The 20,643-nt window shown below is 37.5% G+C and overlaps 2 protein-coding genes across 4 annotated transcripts in view; one reads left to right on the top strand and one right to left on the bottom strand.

Moving 5' to 3' along the window:
• The window catches only part of STK32A (serine/threonine kinase 32A), a 115,991-nt gene that overhangs the window by 37,490 nt on the left and 57,858 nt on the right, over positions 1–20,643 (top strand). The gene's annotated exons all lie outside the window — the stretch shown is intronic.
• The window catches only part of PPP2R2B (protein phosphatase 2 regulatory subunit Bbeta), a 678,268-nt gene that overhangs the window by 609,868 nt on the left and 47,757 nt on the right, over positions 1–20,643 (bottom strand). The window lies entirely within an intron of this gene.

Genomic DNA, 20,643 nt, shown 5'->3' with positions numbered 1-20,643 from the left:
TCATTGGCTTATAGGTGCTCTTTAAATCAGAGACTTGAAGGAAGCACCTTTGGAGAGAGATGACATAAAAGAAAAGGGCTGAGGACTCAAGACCTAGAGCATTTAATACAGTAGTTCTGACAGAGGAGGAAGACTCAGGGAACTAGACAAAGAAGGTACTCCCAGGAACCTAGCCAACAAGCTAGGGGTAAATCAGGAGAGAATCCTAGAATCAAGAAAGGAAAGTGTTTCAGAAAAGAAGGCATGTAAACCATTTCAAGTGCTGCAGAGAAGTCAAGAATAAGGAGACAACTGCCCACTGACTTGGGAAGGGATAGATGTGGTGACCTTGATATGAGCCAACTCCAAATGGCTGGACAAAAGGTGGAAGGGAGTGGCTTGATCAGAGCATGGGACTGAGTAATTTTCTTTTTCGAGGGTGGAGTGCAAAGTGGTTTTGTTGTGTTTTGAGATTAATCCATGTTGTCACAAGCAGCAATAGTGTATTGTCATTTCCCTATCATAGTCCACTGTATGAATATCCCATGACTTATTTATACATCTTACTATTTTTTATTATGCAACACAATTTTTTTTTTTTTTGCGGTTTGCGGGCCTCTCACTGTTGTGGCCTCTCCCGTCGCGGAGCACAGGCTCCGGACGCGCAGGCTCACCTAGCCGTTCCATGGCATGTGGGATCTTCCCGGACCGGGGCACGAACCCGCATCCCCTGCATCGGCAGGCGGACTCCCAACCACCACGCCACCAGGGAAGCACTGCAACATAGTTTTTAATTGAAGTATAGGTGATATACAGTGTTGTGTTATATATATCCTTTTTCAGATTCTTTTCCCTTATAGGTTATTACAAAATACTGAGTAATAGTTCCCTGTGCTCTACAGTGGGTCCTTGTTGGTTATCTATTTTATATACAGTAGTGTGTGTATATACATCTTATTACTGATGGATGTTTGGGTTGTTTCCAGTTTGAAACTTTTACAAATAGTCCTGCTGTTAACATTCTTCTTTGTGTCTTTTGGTAAACAAAAGTACACACATTTGGGGGCAATAAACCTAGGAATGAAATCACTGGATCCTAAGATTTATGTAGGTTTACCTGGCAAACAGTTTTCCAAATAAGTTGTACCAATTTATATTCACATCAGCAAGATGTGAGAATTCAAGTGACTCTACAACCTCACCAACACTTGGTATTGTCAGTTTCTTTACATATAGGTGTTCCAGTAAATGTGTTAATTGTATCTCATTTGGTTTCATATTGAGTTTCCCTGGTGACTTAGAGTTTGGGAACATTTTTATATGCTTATTGGCCATTGGGAATCTGCTCTTGAGAAGTGCTTGAGTTTTTGGTCCATCTTTTTATGGTTTGCCTCTTTTTCTCATTGATCCATAGAAGTTCTTTATATATTCTGTAAACAAGTCTTTTTGAGGATGTAAATTATTTGCCCAATCTGTGACTTACCTTTTCACTCTCTAATGATGTTTTCTAAAATAATCATTAAAGCTTGAATTTAAATGTGGTATAATTTATCAACCTTTTCCTTTATGGGTAGTGCTTTCTGTGTCATGTTTAGGTAATCTTTGCCCATACCAATGTGAAAATATCTATCCTGTTTCCTAGAAGCTTTGTTGTTTTAGCTTTTACATTTAGATCTATATTCTAGGACCAAGATTCACTTTCTTTCCCCATATGGCTATCTAATTAACCCAACCCCATTTATTGGAGCTTTTATGTTTTCCTTCCTGCATCACAGTAACACATTTGTTATTAGTCATCATATACATGTGGGTTTCCAGACTTTGTTCTATTGATCTACTTGTGTACCTTGACACATTTATCACACTACCCTAAGGACTACAGTTTCAGACTGGTAAAAGAATTCAGTAAAATAATGCTCCTTCTTGGGCTTCCCTGGTGGCGCAGTGGTTGAGAGTCCGCCTGCCGATGCAGGGGACACGGGTTCGTGCCCCGGTCTGGGAAGATCCCACGTGCCGTGGAGCGGCTGTGCCCGTGAGCCATGGCCGCTGAGCCTGTGCGTCCAGAGCCTGTTGCTCCGTGACGGGAGGGGCCACAGCAGTGAGAGGCCCGCGTACTGCAAAAAAAAACCCCCAAAAACCCATAATGCTCCTTCTTGATTATCTTCATTATAGTTGGACCTTTTCAATTCCATATAAATTTCATAATCAGCTTGTCAACTTGTATTTTAAAGCTGCTGTTATTTATATTGGGTTACATTGAATTTATAGACTAGTCCAGGGAGAATTAAAATATTTGAAAGCTATTAAACCTTCCAATTTATCAAATACACACACACATAATTACGGTATCCCTTAATTTCTGTCTTTAGTTTCAGTTTTTAGTGTAGAGTTCTAGCATATTTGTCTTTAGATTTATTTCTAGGTATTTAGTGTTTTTAAATTATTATAAATAGTAATTGTTTATCAAAATGTAATTTTCTAGTAGTTTGTTGCTTGTTTACCAAAATACAATTGATTTTCAATATTGATTTTATGTCCAATGACCTTGTGAAATTCTCTTATTCTTTCTACCAGTAGGCCTGTAGATTCTTTTGGATCTTCAATATTTACGATCATGTCATTAACTAACAGTGACATTATTAGTTCTTCCTTTCCCATCTTCTTACCTTTTACTTTCATGCCCATTGTATTTGCATCGAGAACAATGTCGAATATAGCGGACATCCTTATGTGTTTGTCCTGATTTCATAGGGAAGGTTTTAGGGATTTCAAGATTTCGTATGTTTGCTGTAAGCTCTTCGTAGATATCCATGATCACAATAAGAAAGTTTGCTTCCAGTCCTAGTTTGCTAGAAGTTTTGATCATGAACGGGTATTAAATTTTGTCAAATGTGTTTTTGTTTTATCAAGATCATTTCTATTATGTGGTGAAGTAAATTAATTGATCTGCAGATCTTAAAACAACCTTGATCCTAAAATAAACCCTAGTTGGTCGTGTTCTATTATCCTTTTGTATATATCACTAGACACTATAACACATTTTTAAGTATTTATTTTTATATATTATTTTTATTTATCAACTTTTATTATGTATACCATGTATATTTTTTTTTCAAATGTGCATAAACAAGTTTGAATGCAGAGTATGAGCCCATCAAGAGGAAGGACCTGGTAATGTAGGATAGAAAAGGGAAGATAGCTAGAGCAAGCTGCTGAATGTGGAGAGATGGATGTGATTCAGGGCACAGCTAAGTGTGCTGGCCTTAGGGAGAAGCCAGGGCACTTCTTTCACTGTACTAGGACAGAAGGCAGAGTACGTAACTGTATATATTCCTAAAGTGGTGGATTTATCGCTGGGCAGAGGAAGTAGTTCTCATGCCATTGCCTCTGTGACACATGAGTTACCAATTGAGAATGAGGAATGGGCCCAGTATAGGAAATGTTGAGGAGAAAAGCTAAGTGACTGAAAGTATAAAATCAATAGAGAATTAGGACTTTCTTAATATCTATTTGAGACTTGTGGTTAAAAATGTAAGTGAATCCAGTCAGCACTGTTTGTGTTTTTTCTCCTGAGGGTGCACTTAATGGATATTAGTTTGTTTTCTGTTGCTGTTTTAAAGCATATAGGTGTGTTTAATCAGGATTGGAGTGTAGCTGGGAGAGGTATCTTCACTATGACAGAATTTGATGAATTGAAAAATATATTTGAGGGAGTAGACTCAAGAAGTAGACTCCTGGGGGAAACTTAAGGAAATCATACATTCGTGAAGTCTAAGACAGTTAATATTTTTGAGGTGTTATGCTAAAATATTACATGCATTATCTCATACATCTTCAAATACTAGTTCCTATAAAATAGGAAGAGTATTTGTCCCCTTATAAGTATGAGTAAGCTGTAGATGAGAGGTTTGACTCCTTGCCAAACTACAAAACCAGAAAGTCATGGCACATCTAGATTCTACATCCCACCCCCAAATTCTTTAAAACACTTAGTGTTAACTTGTATTTTATTTTAATGTTGCTTATACATGTATCATTACTTCCAAAACTCTGAAACTGAACTTTAAAAAATTATACACTGCAAAATCAATTTTAAAAAATTTCAGGAGCCTTTTAGTGTGATGAGTTATGATGTTTTAGAGAAACAAAATCACCACTTGCAGCTTAATATATTTCAGTTTGAGATTAAAAAAAAAAAACATTATGCCTACTCCTGCTTCCCTGGTAGAGTTCCAAGGGCTGGATATCAGAACTAGAGTTGCATGGAAAGCCTCATGAGATGGGAGCAGAGACAGGAAAGATCAAAACATTTCTGAAGATGCAATTGATCTAGTTGGACTATAAACACTAGTCAGGTAATCAGAAGTGGGATGCATTACAAATGAGAGAATAGGAGAAGGGCACGGAGGGCAAAGTAAGAATCTCTGTAGTTGGTAGCAGCACTGGGAAGTCCTCTGCCTGCCCTGGAATTCTGAGACAGGGGCAGCTAGGTCAGTAAGGAAATAAATTGCTTTTCTGGCTAGAGAGGCAGAGGGGTAGATGATACCATGAGCCAGATGAACTTGCCCTCTGTCCACTTCATCCACTCTGGAGAAATGACCAATCAAAATGTATGACTCAGCACGTCCTGGAACCCTCTCAGCCCAGCCAGGACCTGCCCAGCCACTCTCTGAATCACAAGTGGTAATTTGTGATCCATCAGTGACCCAAACTCATCCCCTTGGATTGTCTCTCTGCTGGAAGTCTACAGTTCTCCAGAAGCACAAAAAGTGTTAACTTCTAACATTTTTTTCTCTGGACCCCTGATAAATTCTATGGGTAAGAGTCTGATCTAATTGTTCCTCATTATCATCTGAGCTTGGGGCTTGGCTTTTCTTTTTATATGGGTGACAAGATGTTGTTATTCCCCTTTGCCTGTTTACTGGCTATATTATTCTCTGAGGTAACTATCTCAAGAGAATCTGTAGAAGATAATAATAGTGATATTTTCCCCAGAGAAGCTTCATAAATACATCGCCAGAGCCAGCACAGATGAGCTGACAGATCACAAAATAGCATTTAAAGCTCTGCCCAGAGAAAGGTCAGAGCTGGAGGAAATCAGCTATTACATCAGAACATCAGGAAAATAATCTGCAACCTGTTAGGTGTGACATTTAAAAATCATCCACAATCTTTTTCATTGAGTAAATTATGGATTTTTGTTCATTTTATTGGAGGCTATAGGTTATGGTTTGAATCAGGCAAGTAGGTATGTGTATTACTGTCTCTGAGGCTTTTATGATCCCCTGCAATCAAAATTAGGTCCTTCCGTTAGTTTCTAGCACAGTATCCTGCACTTTTCCTTCAAAGCCCTTACCACATTTTATAACTACATATATTTATGTTGTATAGATGATTAGGTTTAAGATGAAGGAAACCATGTTCCTTGGTTTAGTCTTTTAGCCTCATCACCTGTATGATAAATATACAATAAATAGTTGTAAAATGGCCACTGAATAAACAAGTGTTCATTATGTATCAAGCTAATAATATGTGCTGGGTTGCTGATGGATGGAGATGAGCAAAGCACAGATTCCTCAAAGTGTTCAGTCAAATGAGGAATTCAGGCAAAAAGAAGCCTAATGGTTATGATACAATACAATACATTGCAACCATCTATAGCTAGGTTCCTGGAGTGTTCTGTAACAGAGAAATGGCTGGGTGCTGTGGAAGGGCAAAGAGGGGTAACATCTAATTTATGTTTGGCAAGAAGAGGTCAGGAAAGACTAACGTAAAGGAGAAATGAACTCAGACAGAGTCTTTATGTCTTGTGAGATGTACATAAAAGCTGCTTCTGGCTAAAAAGGAAGTTTTAATGAACATTTATCATAACTATTATAGGGTGGGTTCCTCAAATCCATTCTATCCATTGCCAAAAAGATCTGTGTAAGCTCTAAATTTTACATGTTTATGAATTTTAGATACATGGGTTTTGAACCTGGATATCCTGTACACACAAAATACACAAGGGTGGATGAGGTCATCTATGTGTGTTTTGATGAGGGCATTTAAGGTGTGTTTCTTCCCTTTCAGAACATTATAAGGCTACTTATGAGACAGAGAAAACGCACTTTGTAAGTTACGAATCTTACTCTACTGCTGGGTTTTTCTGAAGATAGAAACTTCTGGAAATTTGACAACATATTCTAGAGAGAGAATATGGGGAAATAGGTACTCTCATAAATTCCTGGTGGGGATTCAAAATGATACACCCTCTATGGAGATAATTTGGCAATACAGAGTCTAAAATTACATATTCCTTTATCCTTTGTTTGAACAAACTTTATCTCAGCAAACCCACTTCTAGGAATCTATCTCAAAGTAGTTCTGGCCAAAATACAAAAAGCCAGATGCAAAAAGTTTTTCACTATTGCAGTATCAGTAATAGCAAAAGGCTGGAAACAACCTGAATGTCCTTCAGTAGGGAAAAGGTTGAGTAAACAAGTGACACCCATAAAATGCAGCACTACACAGCTGAAAGAGAGAATGAGAAGTATCTTTATATACTTTTATGGTCTACTGTCCAGAATATACTGTTAAGTGGGAAAAGCAATGTAGCCTCAATTGATCTACAGCTTCTACAAAATGCCTATCAAAATCTCAGCTAGATTCTTTGAAAAAAAATGGCAAGCTGATCTTAAAATTCATATATAACTTTAAGGGATCTGAAACTCAAGAAATTCAAGGGAATAGCTAAAACAGTCTTGGAAAAAAACAAGGTTGGAGGGCTCACACATGGTTTCAAAACTTAATCCAAAGCTACAGTAATCAAGACAGTGTAGTACTGGCGTAACGATGGGTATGAAGCTGAATTGAGAGTCTGAAAACAAACCCTCCATTTATGATCAATTGACTTTTGACCAGTATGCCAAGACAATTCAATGGGTAAAAAGTCTTTTCAGGGCTTCCCTGGTGGCGCAGTGGCTGAGAGTCTGCCTGCCGATGCAGGGGACACGGGTTCGTGTCCCGGTCCGGGAAGATCCCACATGCCGCGGAGCGGCTGGGCCCGTGAGCCATGGCCGCTGAGCCTGCACGTCCGGAGCCTGTGCTCCGCAACGGGAGAGCCCACAGCGGTGAGAGGCCCGCGTACCGCAAAAAAAAAAAAAAAAAAAAAAAAAGTTAAACATAGAATTACCATGCAATCCAGCAATTCCTATCCTAAGTATATACTAAAATAATTGAAAGGGATTCAAACAGATACTTGTACACTAATATTCATAGTGGCGTTATTCATAGTAATCAAATAGTAGAAACAATCCAAATGTCTGTCAACAGATGAATGGAAAAACAAAATGTGGTATATGCATAGAGCAGAATCTTATTCAGCCTAAAAAGGAATGAAATTCTGATACATGCTACATGAATGAACCTTGAACACATTATACTAAGTGAAATAAGCCTGATGCAAAAGGACAAGTGTTGTATAATTGCACTTACATGAGGTGCCTAAAATAGACAAATACATACAGATAGAAACAGAGTTTACCAGGGGTTGGGGAGAGGGAGAATAGGGAGGTATTATTTAATGGGTAGAGTTCTTGTTCGGGATGAAGAAAAAGTTCCGGAAATAGGTAGTGGTGATGATTATACAACATTGTGAATGTACTTAGTGGCATTGAATTGTACACTTGAAGTGGTTAATATGGTAAATCTTATGTTATATATATTTTACCACAATCAAAAAATATTTTTTAAAAAGTTATTAATAGACAAATGGTGGTATTAAAGAAAACAGAGAGGGATAGGAGATTTTTTCTCAAGATACCTTGTTTTGCCGATTTGACTTTGATTTTATAAAATACAGAAATACTTTATATAACTCTAAAACAAAATGAAAATTTAAAAACCATCCTCCCAAATGGAATGTATAATAAAACAAATGAACCCAAGTATCTATCCAGTTTGAGGCATAACCACACAGAAATGTACTATTTCAAGTGAGTTTCAAACAATGACTTTATATCATTAGTGGAATTATACCTTAATGACAAAAAAGAATAGCTATATCTTAAAGTGTTTTCAGTAACGGTATTGTTGAAGGTAATGTTTATATTGCTATTCTGAAAGTGTTTTACATCCATTATGGATAAAGCAAACAGCATTGGAGGGTAATTTGGTAAAAACTTGAGAGATCTCAAAATCTTTGAGAACTAGGATTTTCAGTAAGGAAGAAAGGAGTTACTGATATAATAGTGATGAGATTGGGCTTCCCTGATGGCGCAGTGGTTAAGAGTCCGCCTGCTGATGCAGGGGACACGGGTTCGTGCCCCAGTCCGGGAAGATCCCACACGCCGCGGAGCGGCTGGGCCCACGAGCCATGGCCGCTGAGCCTGCGCGTCTGGAGCCTGTGCTCTGCAACGGGAGAGGCCGGCGTACCGCAAAAAAAAAAAAAATAGTGATGAGATTAAGAGTCACTGCAGTCTTGAATATAAATTGAAACTATCATTATGAATTTATAGTGTATTTATCTTTAATTACATTTGTGTATGCATATATATATATATATATTATACCTATACTTATATCAAATATCTGTATCTAATCCTAGCTCTAGCCATTGAAAAGACCTAGTAACAATGACAATCCAATTGCAGCAGACACTTCTATCGCTCAGTCTGGAGGAGGAAATATCTTTTCATATCAGAAAGTCATAAAGCTATCAAAACCTACTAGGGTCATGTCAAAAAAACACATGATCCAACTTGACTATGTTCCTACTGGCCAAAGAATGGACATCAATAAGGGTGATAACCCATCAAACCCATGATTTCATTATGATTTAAAAAAAAAAAACTTACTGATTGCTTTGGGAGGATTCTAGGAAACCAACAAATCATTTTGAAAAGTGATAAATAAAAGACTTCAGCATTTGTTTTACGTTTTCTGTATGAACTGTACCTCAGAGTAACTAAATAATTGCTGAAAGCCAATTTCTCTTTATAAAAGTACTCCAGCTAAAATACAAAGGAAAAATGATAGAATTCAAATATTACAACCCATAAGAACTTTTTGGATCTAGGCATTCAGATGCCTTTTTAGATCAAGGCATTCACCATGAAAAGAAAGACCTACTGATTATCTACCTCCTGCTCAAAGTACACCCCACCACCTGTGAAGTAGTCCTGCCTGTCCCCCCTGCATCGAAACTGAATCTGAGCAAACCTTAAGATCTAACCAGCAATTTTCACAAAATACAGAGAGTTGTGAAACATGTAGAAAGACGAGCCAGAAATGCAAACAGCAAAATTCAGGCTGTGGAACGGCTACAGCAAAAACGATTTGGTTTCTTCAACAAAAAATTACTAGGAATAAAAGAAGAGTTGGTCAGGGAAGCTATAGAATAAAAAATATCTTAAAGTCACATAAACCAAGGACAAAGTATGGACCTTGTTTGAATCCATTTAAAGGACCCAAATATTCTATAAAAGTTCCTTTTTAAAAGAAGACATTTAATCATATATTAACGCATATATGTGGAATCTAGGAAAATGGTACAGATGAACCGGTTTGCAAGGCAGAAATAGAGACACAGATGTAGAGAACAAACGTATGGACACCAAGGGAGGAAAGCGGGGGTTTGGCGGGTGGGATGAACTGGGATATTGGGATTGACATATATACACTAATATGTATAAAATAGATAACTAATAAGAACCTGCTGTATTAAAAATAAAATTTAAAAAAATAACTAAAAAATAAAAGCAGACATTTATAGAACAATCAGGGAATTGTGAACATTGAATATTTGGTGAAAACCTCGAGTCTAGGTAATTTATAGAGATTAGAAGCTGATTCATCTGTGTTAGTTCCTTTCCTGATGAGACAACATAGATCATTTTTTCTTTTTCTAATGGAAATATATTTGACATCTAACATCGTGCAGATTTAAAGTGTACAACATGTTAATCTGACACATTTATATATTGTAATATGGTTGCCATCGCGATAATTAGCACCTTTGTTGAGTTATATAATGATCCTTTTTTTTAGTGGTTGGAATCACTAAATTCTAATCTCTTAGCAAGTTTATTGATTATAATACAGTATTGTTGTCTATATTCACTATACCGTGTACTAGATCACTGGGATCTAGTACAAGGAGACAAAATATATTAGTTATATCAAAGTAGAAATATTTTTGTTGTATTTATTAGGCCTTTTAAATATAAAAATAAAATGATGCAATCTTACTGTTTAGATAACTGGTTATCTTATTTTCAAAACAAATTTTATGCATATACCAGCATACTTGTGTAATATGTTTCCTTTTGTGGTTGTGTTTATATATCCTTTTTTTACTGTATAGTTTTTATGTACACTAAGCGTTCAGTACTGTAATGCATATTTTAGTCTAAACATTTTCTTTCCCTCACTTTATCTCATAATATCTTGAAAATCTTTTCATATGAGAATATAGATTTGCCTTATTTTTTTTTAATTGCTGTATAATCAGTAACATGAATTTACCATAATTTATTCACATGTTCTCCTATTAATGGGCATACAAATTGTTTTCGATTTTTTATGATGTACTGTGTATCCTTACAAGTACATCTTGGTGTGATTTTTCAAGTGCATCTATAGTAAAAGTTTCTAGCAGTGAAATTACAGGGTCAAACACCATGTGTTTTTTCAAGAAGTATTTCCAAATTGTCCTCAGAGGCACTTTTACCAAACTACCTTCCATCCAGAGCACGAGAGTGCCCAGTTCTCCAAGTTGTCACCGACTGTGCCTCACCTCAAGCCTTGATGGAAGTGTTCTCACTCTGACACACTGAGTAGGAGTCAAACACGCTTGTTTAGGTTGTAAATTCCCTCCTTCTAAATTTATAGCAGAGAGAATTTAGATTCTTGTCTCAACTTGGTTCCCATGTTATCCTAGCCATGTACCTTTCTTTTACTTCAGTTTGTCATGCATGCTTTGGAAATTCAGTTCAAACACACACACACACACACACACACACACACACACACAGAGCAACAACTGGGCATAGTTATTTATAAACTGTTGAAATCTGACTTTTGCAAACCTTAGGTTTTCTGTATTGTCATGGCAAATTCGTTAGATGAAATGATACTAGTTTGATTTTATTTTTTGTGAGTTTCACACTAGACACACTTTGGAAAATTACTACAGAGCCACAAGAAGAGAAATATGATAGAGCAGTGCTCCAAAGAAAGACAATGGGACAGTGCACCCTAACCTCCTCTTTGCCCATTCCTCAAGGATCTCTTCTCACAAGGGCTAATGATTTTCCTAAGCTGTGAAAAGCTTGCTGTGGGCACTCCCTGGTCAGAGTCTGAAAAACACAGATTAATTTTTCTCCCATTTTAGTGCATAGGACGGCAATGGTTCTTAAAAACACTTCTGTGGAGATCCCTGGCTGAAGATCAGAAATGTCCCACCATTGGAATGAGACTACCCAAGAGGCATACAAATTGAATTTTGAGAGCTGAATTGAAGGGGACATAAATAAGTAACTTACTCCCTGACACGATTTTATTATAAGCTTTAGATGCTTTTTTGTCACATGAACTTTATTGGCCGCTGTACACTCATGTATATTAACTGCGTGGGTTTAGGTGCAATCCCGCCTCCACAATTTCCTAACATGTGGTTCTTGAGCAAATATTTAATCTCTCTACACCATAATCTTTTCTTTTCCTCCTAACCACTGTCCTCTTTTTTGCAACAATTTTATTGAGGTATATTTTACACATCATAAAATTCACCCATTTCAAGTGTTCAATTCAGTGATCCTAAGTAATTTTACTGAGTGGTGCAAATCACTATAAATCAATTTTAGAAACTTTTATCCTGCTAGTAAGATCCTTTGTGCCCATTTAGTTAATTCCCATTCCAAGCCTGAGCCCCAGGCAACTAATAATCTACTTTCTGTATCTATAAATTTGCCTTTTCTGACAATTTCATATAAATGGAATTATAAATATGTAATCTCTTGTGTCTCGCTCCTTTCGTGTAGCATAATGTTTATGGGGTTCATCCATTATGTAGTCTGTGCTATTAATTTGTTCCTTTTTAGAGCTGAATAGTATGTCACTATATGGATGTACCACATTTTGTCTGTTCCTTCACCAGTTGATGGACATGTAGCTTGTCTCCAGTTTGGGGCAATAATGAATAATGCTGCAATGAACACTTGCATAGAAGTCTTTGCATAGAAATGTGATTTTATTTCTCTTGGATAGATATCTAACAGTGGAATTGCTGGGTGATATGGTAATTTAATGTTTAACTTTTTGAGAGACTCACAAACTGTCTTCCAAAGTGACTGTACCATTTACATTTCCACCAGCAATGTATAAGGGTTCTCTTTTCTCTACATCCTAGAGCTGACATTTGTTATTGTCTATTTTATTTATTACAGCCATTCAGATGAGCATGGCATTTGTGGTTTTAGTTTCCGTTTCTCTAATGCCTAGTAATGTTAGGCATCTTTTCATGTGTATCTTCTTTAGTGAAACATCTGTTCATATCTTTGCCCACTTTTTTCTTCGGTTGTATTTTTTTTTTTTTTTTTTTTTTTTTTTTTTTGCAGTACGTGGGCCTCTCACTGCTGTGGTCTCTCCCGTGGCGGAGCACAGGCTCCGGACGTGCAGACCCAGTGGCCATGGCTCACGGGCCCAGCCGCTCCGCGGCATGTGAGATCCTCCCGGACCAGGGCACGAACCCGCGTTCCCTGCATCGGCAGGCGGACTCTCAACCACTGCGCCACCAGGGGAGCCCCTGGTTGTATTATTATTGAATTGTAGTAGTCCTTTGTAAATTCTGGGTATAATCCTTTTATCTGTTACATATTCGGCAAATATTCTCTCCTAGTCTGTTGCTTGCCTTGTCATTTTCTTAATGGCATCTTTTGAAGTGCAACAATTTTGAATTTAGATAAACTCTAATTTATCAAGTTTTTAATAGACCTTGCTTTTAGTATTGTATCTAGGAAAGTTTTGCCTAATCCAAGGTCTCAAAGATTTTATCCTGTGTTTTACTGTAAAAGTTTTGTTGTTTTTGCACTTACATCTATGATCCATTTGAGTTATTTTTATGTATGGTGTGGAGGTCTAAGTTCATCATTTTTGGATGTGAATATCTAACTGACCCATCACCATTTGTTAAACCGATTATCTTTTCCTGGCATCTTAGTCAAAAATCAATTGACTATAAATATAAAGATATATTTCTGAACTCTTAGTTCTGTTCCATTGACCTATACCTCTACATTATGCCAGTACCACACTGTGTTGATAACTACAGCTTTATAATACATTTAGAAATTGGGAAGTGAAAGTCCTCTGATTTTTTTCTTCAACATCATTTTGGCTATTCTAGGTGTTTTGCATTTCCTTATAAATTTAAGAGATGCATGTCAGTTCATACAAAAACAAAAAGCCTGCTGGGAATTCGATAGGAATTGCACTGACCCTATAGATATTTTGGGGCATAATCGACATCTTGACAATATTTGAGTCTTTCAATTTATGAATATGAAATGTTTCTCCAGTTATTTAGATCTTTAATTTCCCTGAACAGAGTTTTGTGATTTTTTTGTGTATGTCTTGCTCCTCTTTGCTAAATTTTAATTTAATATTCTTAAGCATTTTATTATCTTTGAACTTTTCTGAACACAATTGTATTCTTAATTTTATTTCCATTTTGTTCATTGCTTATATAGAAAAATACAATTGGTTTTTGTATATTGATCTTGTATCCTGAAACCTTGCTACCTTGATTATTAGTTCTAATAGTATTTTGTAGCTCCCTTATGATTTTCTATATGCAGAATCGTGTTGTCTGTAATTAAAGGAAGTTTCATTTCTTCCTTTCCAATATGCCATTCTTCCTTCCTTCCTTCCTCCCTGCCTTCCTCTCTCCCTCCCTCCCTTCCTCCTTCCCTTTCTTTCTTTCACTGGCTAGAATTGCCAGTACTGTATTGAAAAGAAGTGAGGGGAGGTATTCTTGCCTTGTTTCTGATCTTAGAGGGGGAAGTATTCAACTTTAGGGTTTTATTGCAGATACCCTTTATCAAATTGAGGAAGCTCCCTTCCATTTCAAATTTGTTAAGAGTCTTGATCACGGATGAGTGCTGTGTTTTGTCAAATGCTTTTCCAGTGTCTATTGAGATGATCATAATGTCTTGTCCATTATTCTATTAATATGATGTATTATATTCATTGATTTTCAGATATTAATCCCACTTGGTCATGGCGTATAACTTTTTAAATATGTTGATGGATTTGGTTTGCTATTTTTTCTGATGACTAAACCTGAATTTCTACCATTAGTAAAAATGAGGATAAAGATATTACTTACTGAGAGAATCACCAGACATCACGCATGGCAGAGAATCTAACATGAAGAGCACCAGAATCACAACTAACTGCTGAACAATCATTGACAGGAAGACACTGGAACTCACCAAAAAAGATACCCCACGTCCAAAGACAAAGGAGAAGCTGCAGTGAGATGGTAGGAGGGGTGCAATCACAATAAAATCAAATCGCATAACTGCTGGGTGGGTGACTCACAAACTGGAGAACACTCATACCACACAAGTCCACCCACTGGAGTGAAGGTTCTGAGCCCCACATCAGGCTTCCCAACCTGGGGGTCCGGCAACAGGAAAAATTCCTAGAGAATCAGACTTTGACAGCTAGTGGGATTTGATCGTAGGACTTCGACAGGACTGGGGAAAGCAGGGACTCCACTCTTGGAGGACACATACAAAGTAGTGTGCGCATCAGGACCCAGGGGAAGGAGCAGTGACCCCAGGGGAGACTGAACCAGACCAATCTGCTAGTGTTGAAGGGTCTCCTGCAGAGGTGGGGGGCGGCTGTGGCTCACCATGGGGACAAGGACACTGGCAGCAGAAGTTCTGGGAAGTACTTCTTGGCGTGAGCCCTCCCGGAGTCCACCATTAGCGCCACCAAAGAGCCTGTAGGCCTCAGTGCTGGGTCGCCTCAGGCCAAACAACCAACAGGGAGGGAACTCCGTCCCACATATCAGCGGACAAGTAGATTAAAGTTTTACTGAGCTCTGCCCACCAGAGCAACACCGGCTCTACCCACCACCAGTCCCTCCCATCAGGAAGCTTGCACAAGCCTCTTAGGTAGCCTCATCACCAGAGGGCAGACAGCAGAAGCAAGAAGAACTACAATCCTGCAGCCTGTGGAACGAAAACCACATTCACAGAAAGATAGACAAGATGAAAAGGCAGAGGACTATGTACCAGATGAAGGAACAAGATAAAACCCCAGAAAAACAACTAAATGAAGTGGAGATGGGCAACCTTCCAGAAAAAGAATTCAGAATAATGATAGTGAAGATGATCCAGGACCTCGGAAAAAGAATGGAGGCAAAGATCGAGAAGATGCAAGAAATGTTTAACAAAGACCTAGAAGAATTAAAGAACAAACAAGCACATGAACAATACAATAACTGAAATGAAAACTACACTAGAAGGAATTAATAGCAGAATAACTGAGGCAGAAGAATGGATAAGTGGCGTGGAAGTCAGAATGGTGGAATTCACTGCCACAGAACAGAATAAAGAAAAAAGAATGAAAAGAAATGAAGACAGCCTAAGAGACCTCTGGGACAAAATTAAATGCACAAACATTCGCATTATAGGGGTCTCAGAAGGAGAAGAGAGAGAGAGAAAGGACCTGAGAAAATATTTGAAGAGATTATAGTCGAAAACTTCCCTAACATGGGAAAGGAAATAGCCACCCAAGTCCAGGAAGCGCAGCGAGTACAAGACAGGATAAACCTGAAGAGAAACATGCCACACCACATAGTAATCAAATTGACAAAAATTAAAGACAAAGAAAAATTATTAAAAGCAACAAGGTAAAAATGACAAATGACATACAAGGGAACTCCCATATGGTTAACAGCTGATTTCTCAGAAGAAACACTACAAGCCAGAAGGGAGTGGCATGATATACTTAAAGTGATGAAAGGGAAGAACTTACAACCAAGATTACTCTACCCGGCAAGGATCTCATTCAGATTCGATGGAGAAATCAAAAGCTTTACAGACATGCAAAAGCTAAGAGAATTCAGCACCACCAAACCAGCTGTACAACAAATGCTAAAGGAACTTCTTCTCTAAGTGGGAAACACAAGAGAAGAAAAGGAACTATGAAAACAAACCCAAAACAATTAAGAAAATGATAATAGGAACATACATATAAATAATTACCTTAAATGTGAATGGATTAAAAGCTCCAACCAAAGGACACAGGCTTGCTGCATGGATACAAAATGGAGACCCATACAAATGCTGTCTACAAGTGACCTACTTCAGACCTAGGGACACATACGATTGAAAATGAGTGTGAAAATGACTATACTACCCAAAGCAATCTACAGATTGAATGCAATCCCTATCAAATTACTAATGGCATTTTTTACAGAACTAGAACAAAAAATCTTAAAATTTCGATGGAGACACAAAAGACCCCGAATAGCCAAAGCAGTCTTGAGGGAAAAAAACAGAGCTGGAGGAATCAGACTCCCTGACTTCAGACTATACTACAAAGCTACAGTAATCAACACAATATGGTACTGGCGCTAAAACAGAAACACAGATCAATTGAACAGGATAGAAAGCCGAAAGATAAACCCATGCACCTATGGTCAATTAATCTATGACAAAGGAGTCAAGGACATACAATGGAGAAAAGACAGTCTCTTCGATAAGTGGTGCTGGGAAAACTGGACAGCTACATGTAAAAGAATGAAATTAGAACACTCCCTAACACCACACACAAAAATATACTCAAAATGGATTAGAGACCTAAATTTAAGATCAGACACTATAAAACTCTTAGAGGAAAACATAGGCAGAACACCCTTTGACATAAATCACACCAAGATCCTTTTTGATGCACCTCCTAGAGTAATGGAAATAAAAACAAAAATAAACAAATGAGACCTAATGCAACTTAAAAAAGATTTTGCACAGCAAAGGAAACTATAAACAAGACAAAAAGACAACCCTCAGAATGTGAGAAAATATTTGCAAACGAATCAACAAGGATTAATCTCCAAAATTTACAAGCAGCTCATGCAGTTCAATATTAAAAAAACAAACAACCCAATTAAAAAATGGGCAGAAGACCTAAATAGACATTTCTCCAAAGCAGATATACAGATTGCCAACAAACACATGAAAGGATGCTCAACATCACTAATTATTAGAGAAATGCAAATCAAAACTACAATGAGCTATCACATCACACCGGTCAGAATGGCCATCATCAAAAAATCTACAAACAATAAATGCTGGAGAGTGTGTGGAGAAAAGGGAACCCCCTTGCACTATTGGTGGGAATGTAAATTGATACAGCCACTATGGAAAACAGTATGGAGGTTCCTTAAAAAACTAATAATAGAACTACCATACGACCCAGCAATCCCACTACTGGGCATATACCCAGAGAGAACCATAATTCAAAAAGACACATGCACCCCAATGTTCATTGCAGCACTATGCACCCCAATGTTCATTGCAGCACTATTTATAATAGCCAAGACACGGAAACAACCTAAATGTCCATGGACAGACGAATGGATAAAGAAGATGTGGTGTATATACACGGTGGAATACTACTCAGCCATAAAAAGGAAAGAAATTGGGTCATTTGTAGAGACGTGGATGGACCTAGAGATTGTCATACAGAGTGAAGTAAGTCAGAAAGAGAAAAACAAATATCATATATTAACGCATATGTGTGGAACCTAGAAAAATGGTACAGATGAACTGGTTTGCAGGGAAGAAATAGAGACAGAGATGTAGAGAACAAACGCATGGATACCAAGGGGGAAAGTGGGGGTAGGGTTGGTGGTTGTGTGATGAATTGGGAGATTGGGATTGACATGTATACACTGATATGTGTAAAATAGATAACTAATAAGAACCTGCTGTATAAAAAAATAAATGAAATTTAAAAAAAAAGATATTACTTACCTCACAGGTTTATAGTAACAATCAAATGCAATAATATACATAAAGTACCTAGCATGGTATCTGACACATAGTAAGAGCTCAGTTAATGGTAATCATGTTGATTATACCACTGACAATAAATATATTCATAAAAGGGAACCCTCCCATACTGTTGGTAGGAATGTAAATTGGTGCAACCACCATGGGAAACAGTATGGAGGTTCTTTTAAAAACTAAAAATAGAGTTACCATATGATGCAGCAATCCCACTTCTGGGCATCTATCCAGAAAAGACAAAAGCTCTAATTTGAAAAGATACATACACCCCAATGTTCATAGTGGCACTATTTACAATAGCCAAGACATGAAAGCAACCTAAGTGTCCATCAACAGATGAATGGATAAAGAAGTTGTGGTATATATATACATATACAATGAAATATTGCTCAGCCATAAAAACAAATGAAATAATGCCATTTGCAGCAACATGGATGGACCTAGAGATTATCATACTAAATGAAGTAAGTCAGAGAAAGACAAATATAATATCACTTATATGTGGAATCTAAAAAAATAGCACAAATGAACTTATTTACAAAACAGAAACAGACTCACAGACATAGAAGTCACACTTATGGTCACCAAAGTGGAAGGGGTGAGGGGATAAATTGTGAGTACAGAATTAACAGATGTACAACTACCATATATAAAATAGATAAGCAACAAGGATTTACTATACAGCACAGGGATCTATATTCGATATCTTATAATAAACTATAATGGAAAAGAATTTAAAAAATAGATATACATATGTATGTATAAGTGAATCACTTTGCTGTACACCTGAAACTAACACAATATTGTAAATCAACTATAAATCAATCAGTATCTTCATATAATTACCTCATATAAAATAATAGGAAACAATTGCATAAAACAAGTTAATCTGCTTAATACCAGAGTTATATTACATTCATGGGTGGAAGAAGAAAGGTAATTATACTAGCTATCTTCCAAGTACTTCCATGTACTCTTTTAAGCACTTTATGTGTATTAACTACACTTGATCTTCCCAACAGCCCTATGAGGTATATACTACTATAGATGGGCAAGCTGAGGGCTTATATAACTTGCTCCATCCAGTTTTAAAGATGTTAAAGGGCAGAGCTGGGATTTAAACACAAGCAGTCTGTCCCCAGGGCCAAGTTCCTTACCACCGTGCTCTGAGCCATGCTTTGCGCTAATTACTTTACAAACATTATATCTAATTTGCTCTTTGCCACATGGTACATAAAATCATTTCCAATGTACAAATATCCTCTCAGAGTTTCAGTTTCCTTTAAGGGACTTGCTCCAGATTCACATGTGATATTTAAACCCAGGCCTGCCTAAAGCCTATGCATTTTCCATTTGTATTTTCCTTAAATATGTTTTTAAGTGGATTCCATCTTTGATGAATCAATATCTTTTTCTACAAAAGCTGAGAGCTTAAAAAAGCAATATCTGATAATATTTGTCCTGCATTTCCCATGCTTTGCTAGATGGAGACATCAGAACTGACAGACATCAGAAATGGTAAAGTCTGAATGGGATTTGATACAATAGTTCTGGAATGAGCAGCAGGTTGCCCTAGTGTCACAGTTTTCAAGCTTTTTTTATCTTCAACCCACGGGAAGAAATCTATTTTTCATCACAACCCAGTAGATATACTCACAGAGACACACGTTATATTCACAAAAACAATGTTTGGCCTTATATGTTAATAGCATTTATTTTATTTTATTCAGTCTATTTTATTTCTTCCAAAAAAGTGCTTGTTAGGACCAACCAAACTGATTTCACAACCATTAGTGCGTTATGAGCCACAATTTGAAAAACCCTCCATTGGAAAATACTTTAGATCTCTTCCAGTGCTCCAATTCAGATTTATTTCAAAGTGGCCTGCATCAGACAGCTTCAAGAAGGTGAGTGACTGATTTGGTAGCCATGCTAATTTCTAAAAATAGAACCTAACAAATGTTTATCAGACCCACCCAAACTGAGTTTTGTTTTGTTTTTTTGCGGTACGCGGGCCTCTCACTGCTGTGGCCTCTCCCGTTGCGGAGCACAGGCTCCAGACGCGCAGGCTCAGTGGCCATGGCTCACAGGCCCAGCCGCTCCGCAGCATGTGAGATCTTCCCGGACCGGGGCACGAACCCGTGTCCCCTGCATCGGCAGGCAGACTCTCAACCACTGCGGCACCAGGGAAGCCCCAAACCTGAGTTTTTTTTTTTTTTTTTCAAACCTGAGTTTTAATCTTGCTTTTCTCTTTCCTTTTTTTTAGTTCATTCATGAATTTGTTACTTTTTCTACAACTGTTTGTAGAGTCTACATTTCAGGAAGCATACAGGGACCGAGGAATGAAGGATGAGTAAAAACAGGCATGCTTCCTGATGGCAGAGTGGGAATGAAAGCTGTTAATCCAAAAGCATGCAGGAAAATATTTTCAAATTATGATAAGTTGAGGGAACAAGAATACTGCACTGTGTATAACAGGGAGACAAGGTTTGATATGGAGTGTTAGAAATGTCTCTGTGAGGTGTCCTTTGGGCTGAGACTGAAAGAGGAAGAGACAATAACCAGGTAGTGGACAGCATTGTGCGTGCAGGCAAGGTCA

Source organism: Phocoena sinus, chromosome 3, assembly GCF_008692025.1.
Source record: "Phocoena sinus isolate mPhoSin1 chromosome 3, mPhoSin1.pri, whole genome shotgun sequence".
Classification (NCBI taxonomy): domain Eukaryota; kingdom Metazoa; phylum Chordata; class Mammalia; order Artiodactyla; family Phocoenidae; genus Phocoena; species Phocoena sinus.
The sequence above is the reverse complement of the archived record's forward strand: the minus strand, read 5'-3'. Positions and strand labels throughout refer to the sequence as shown.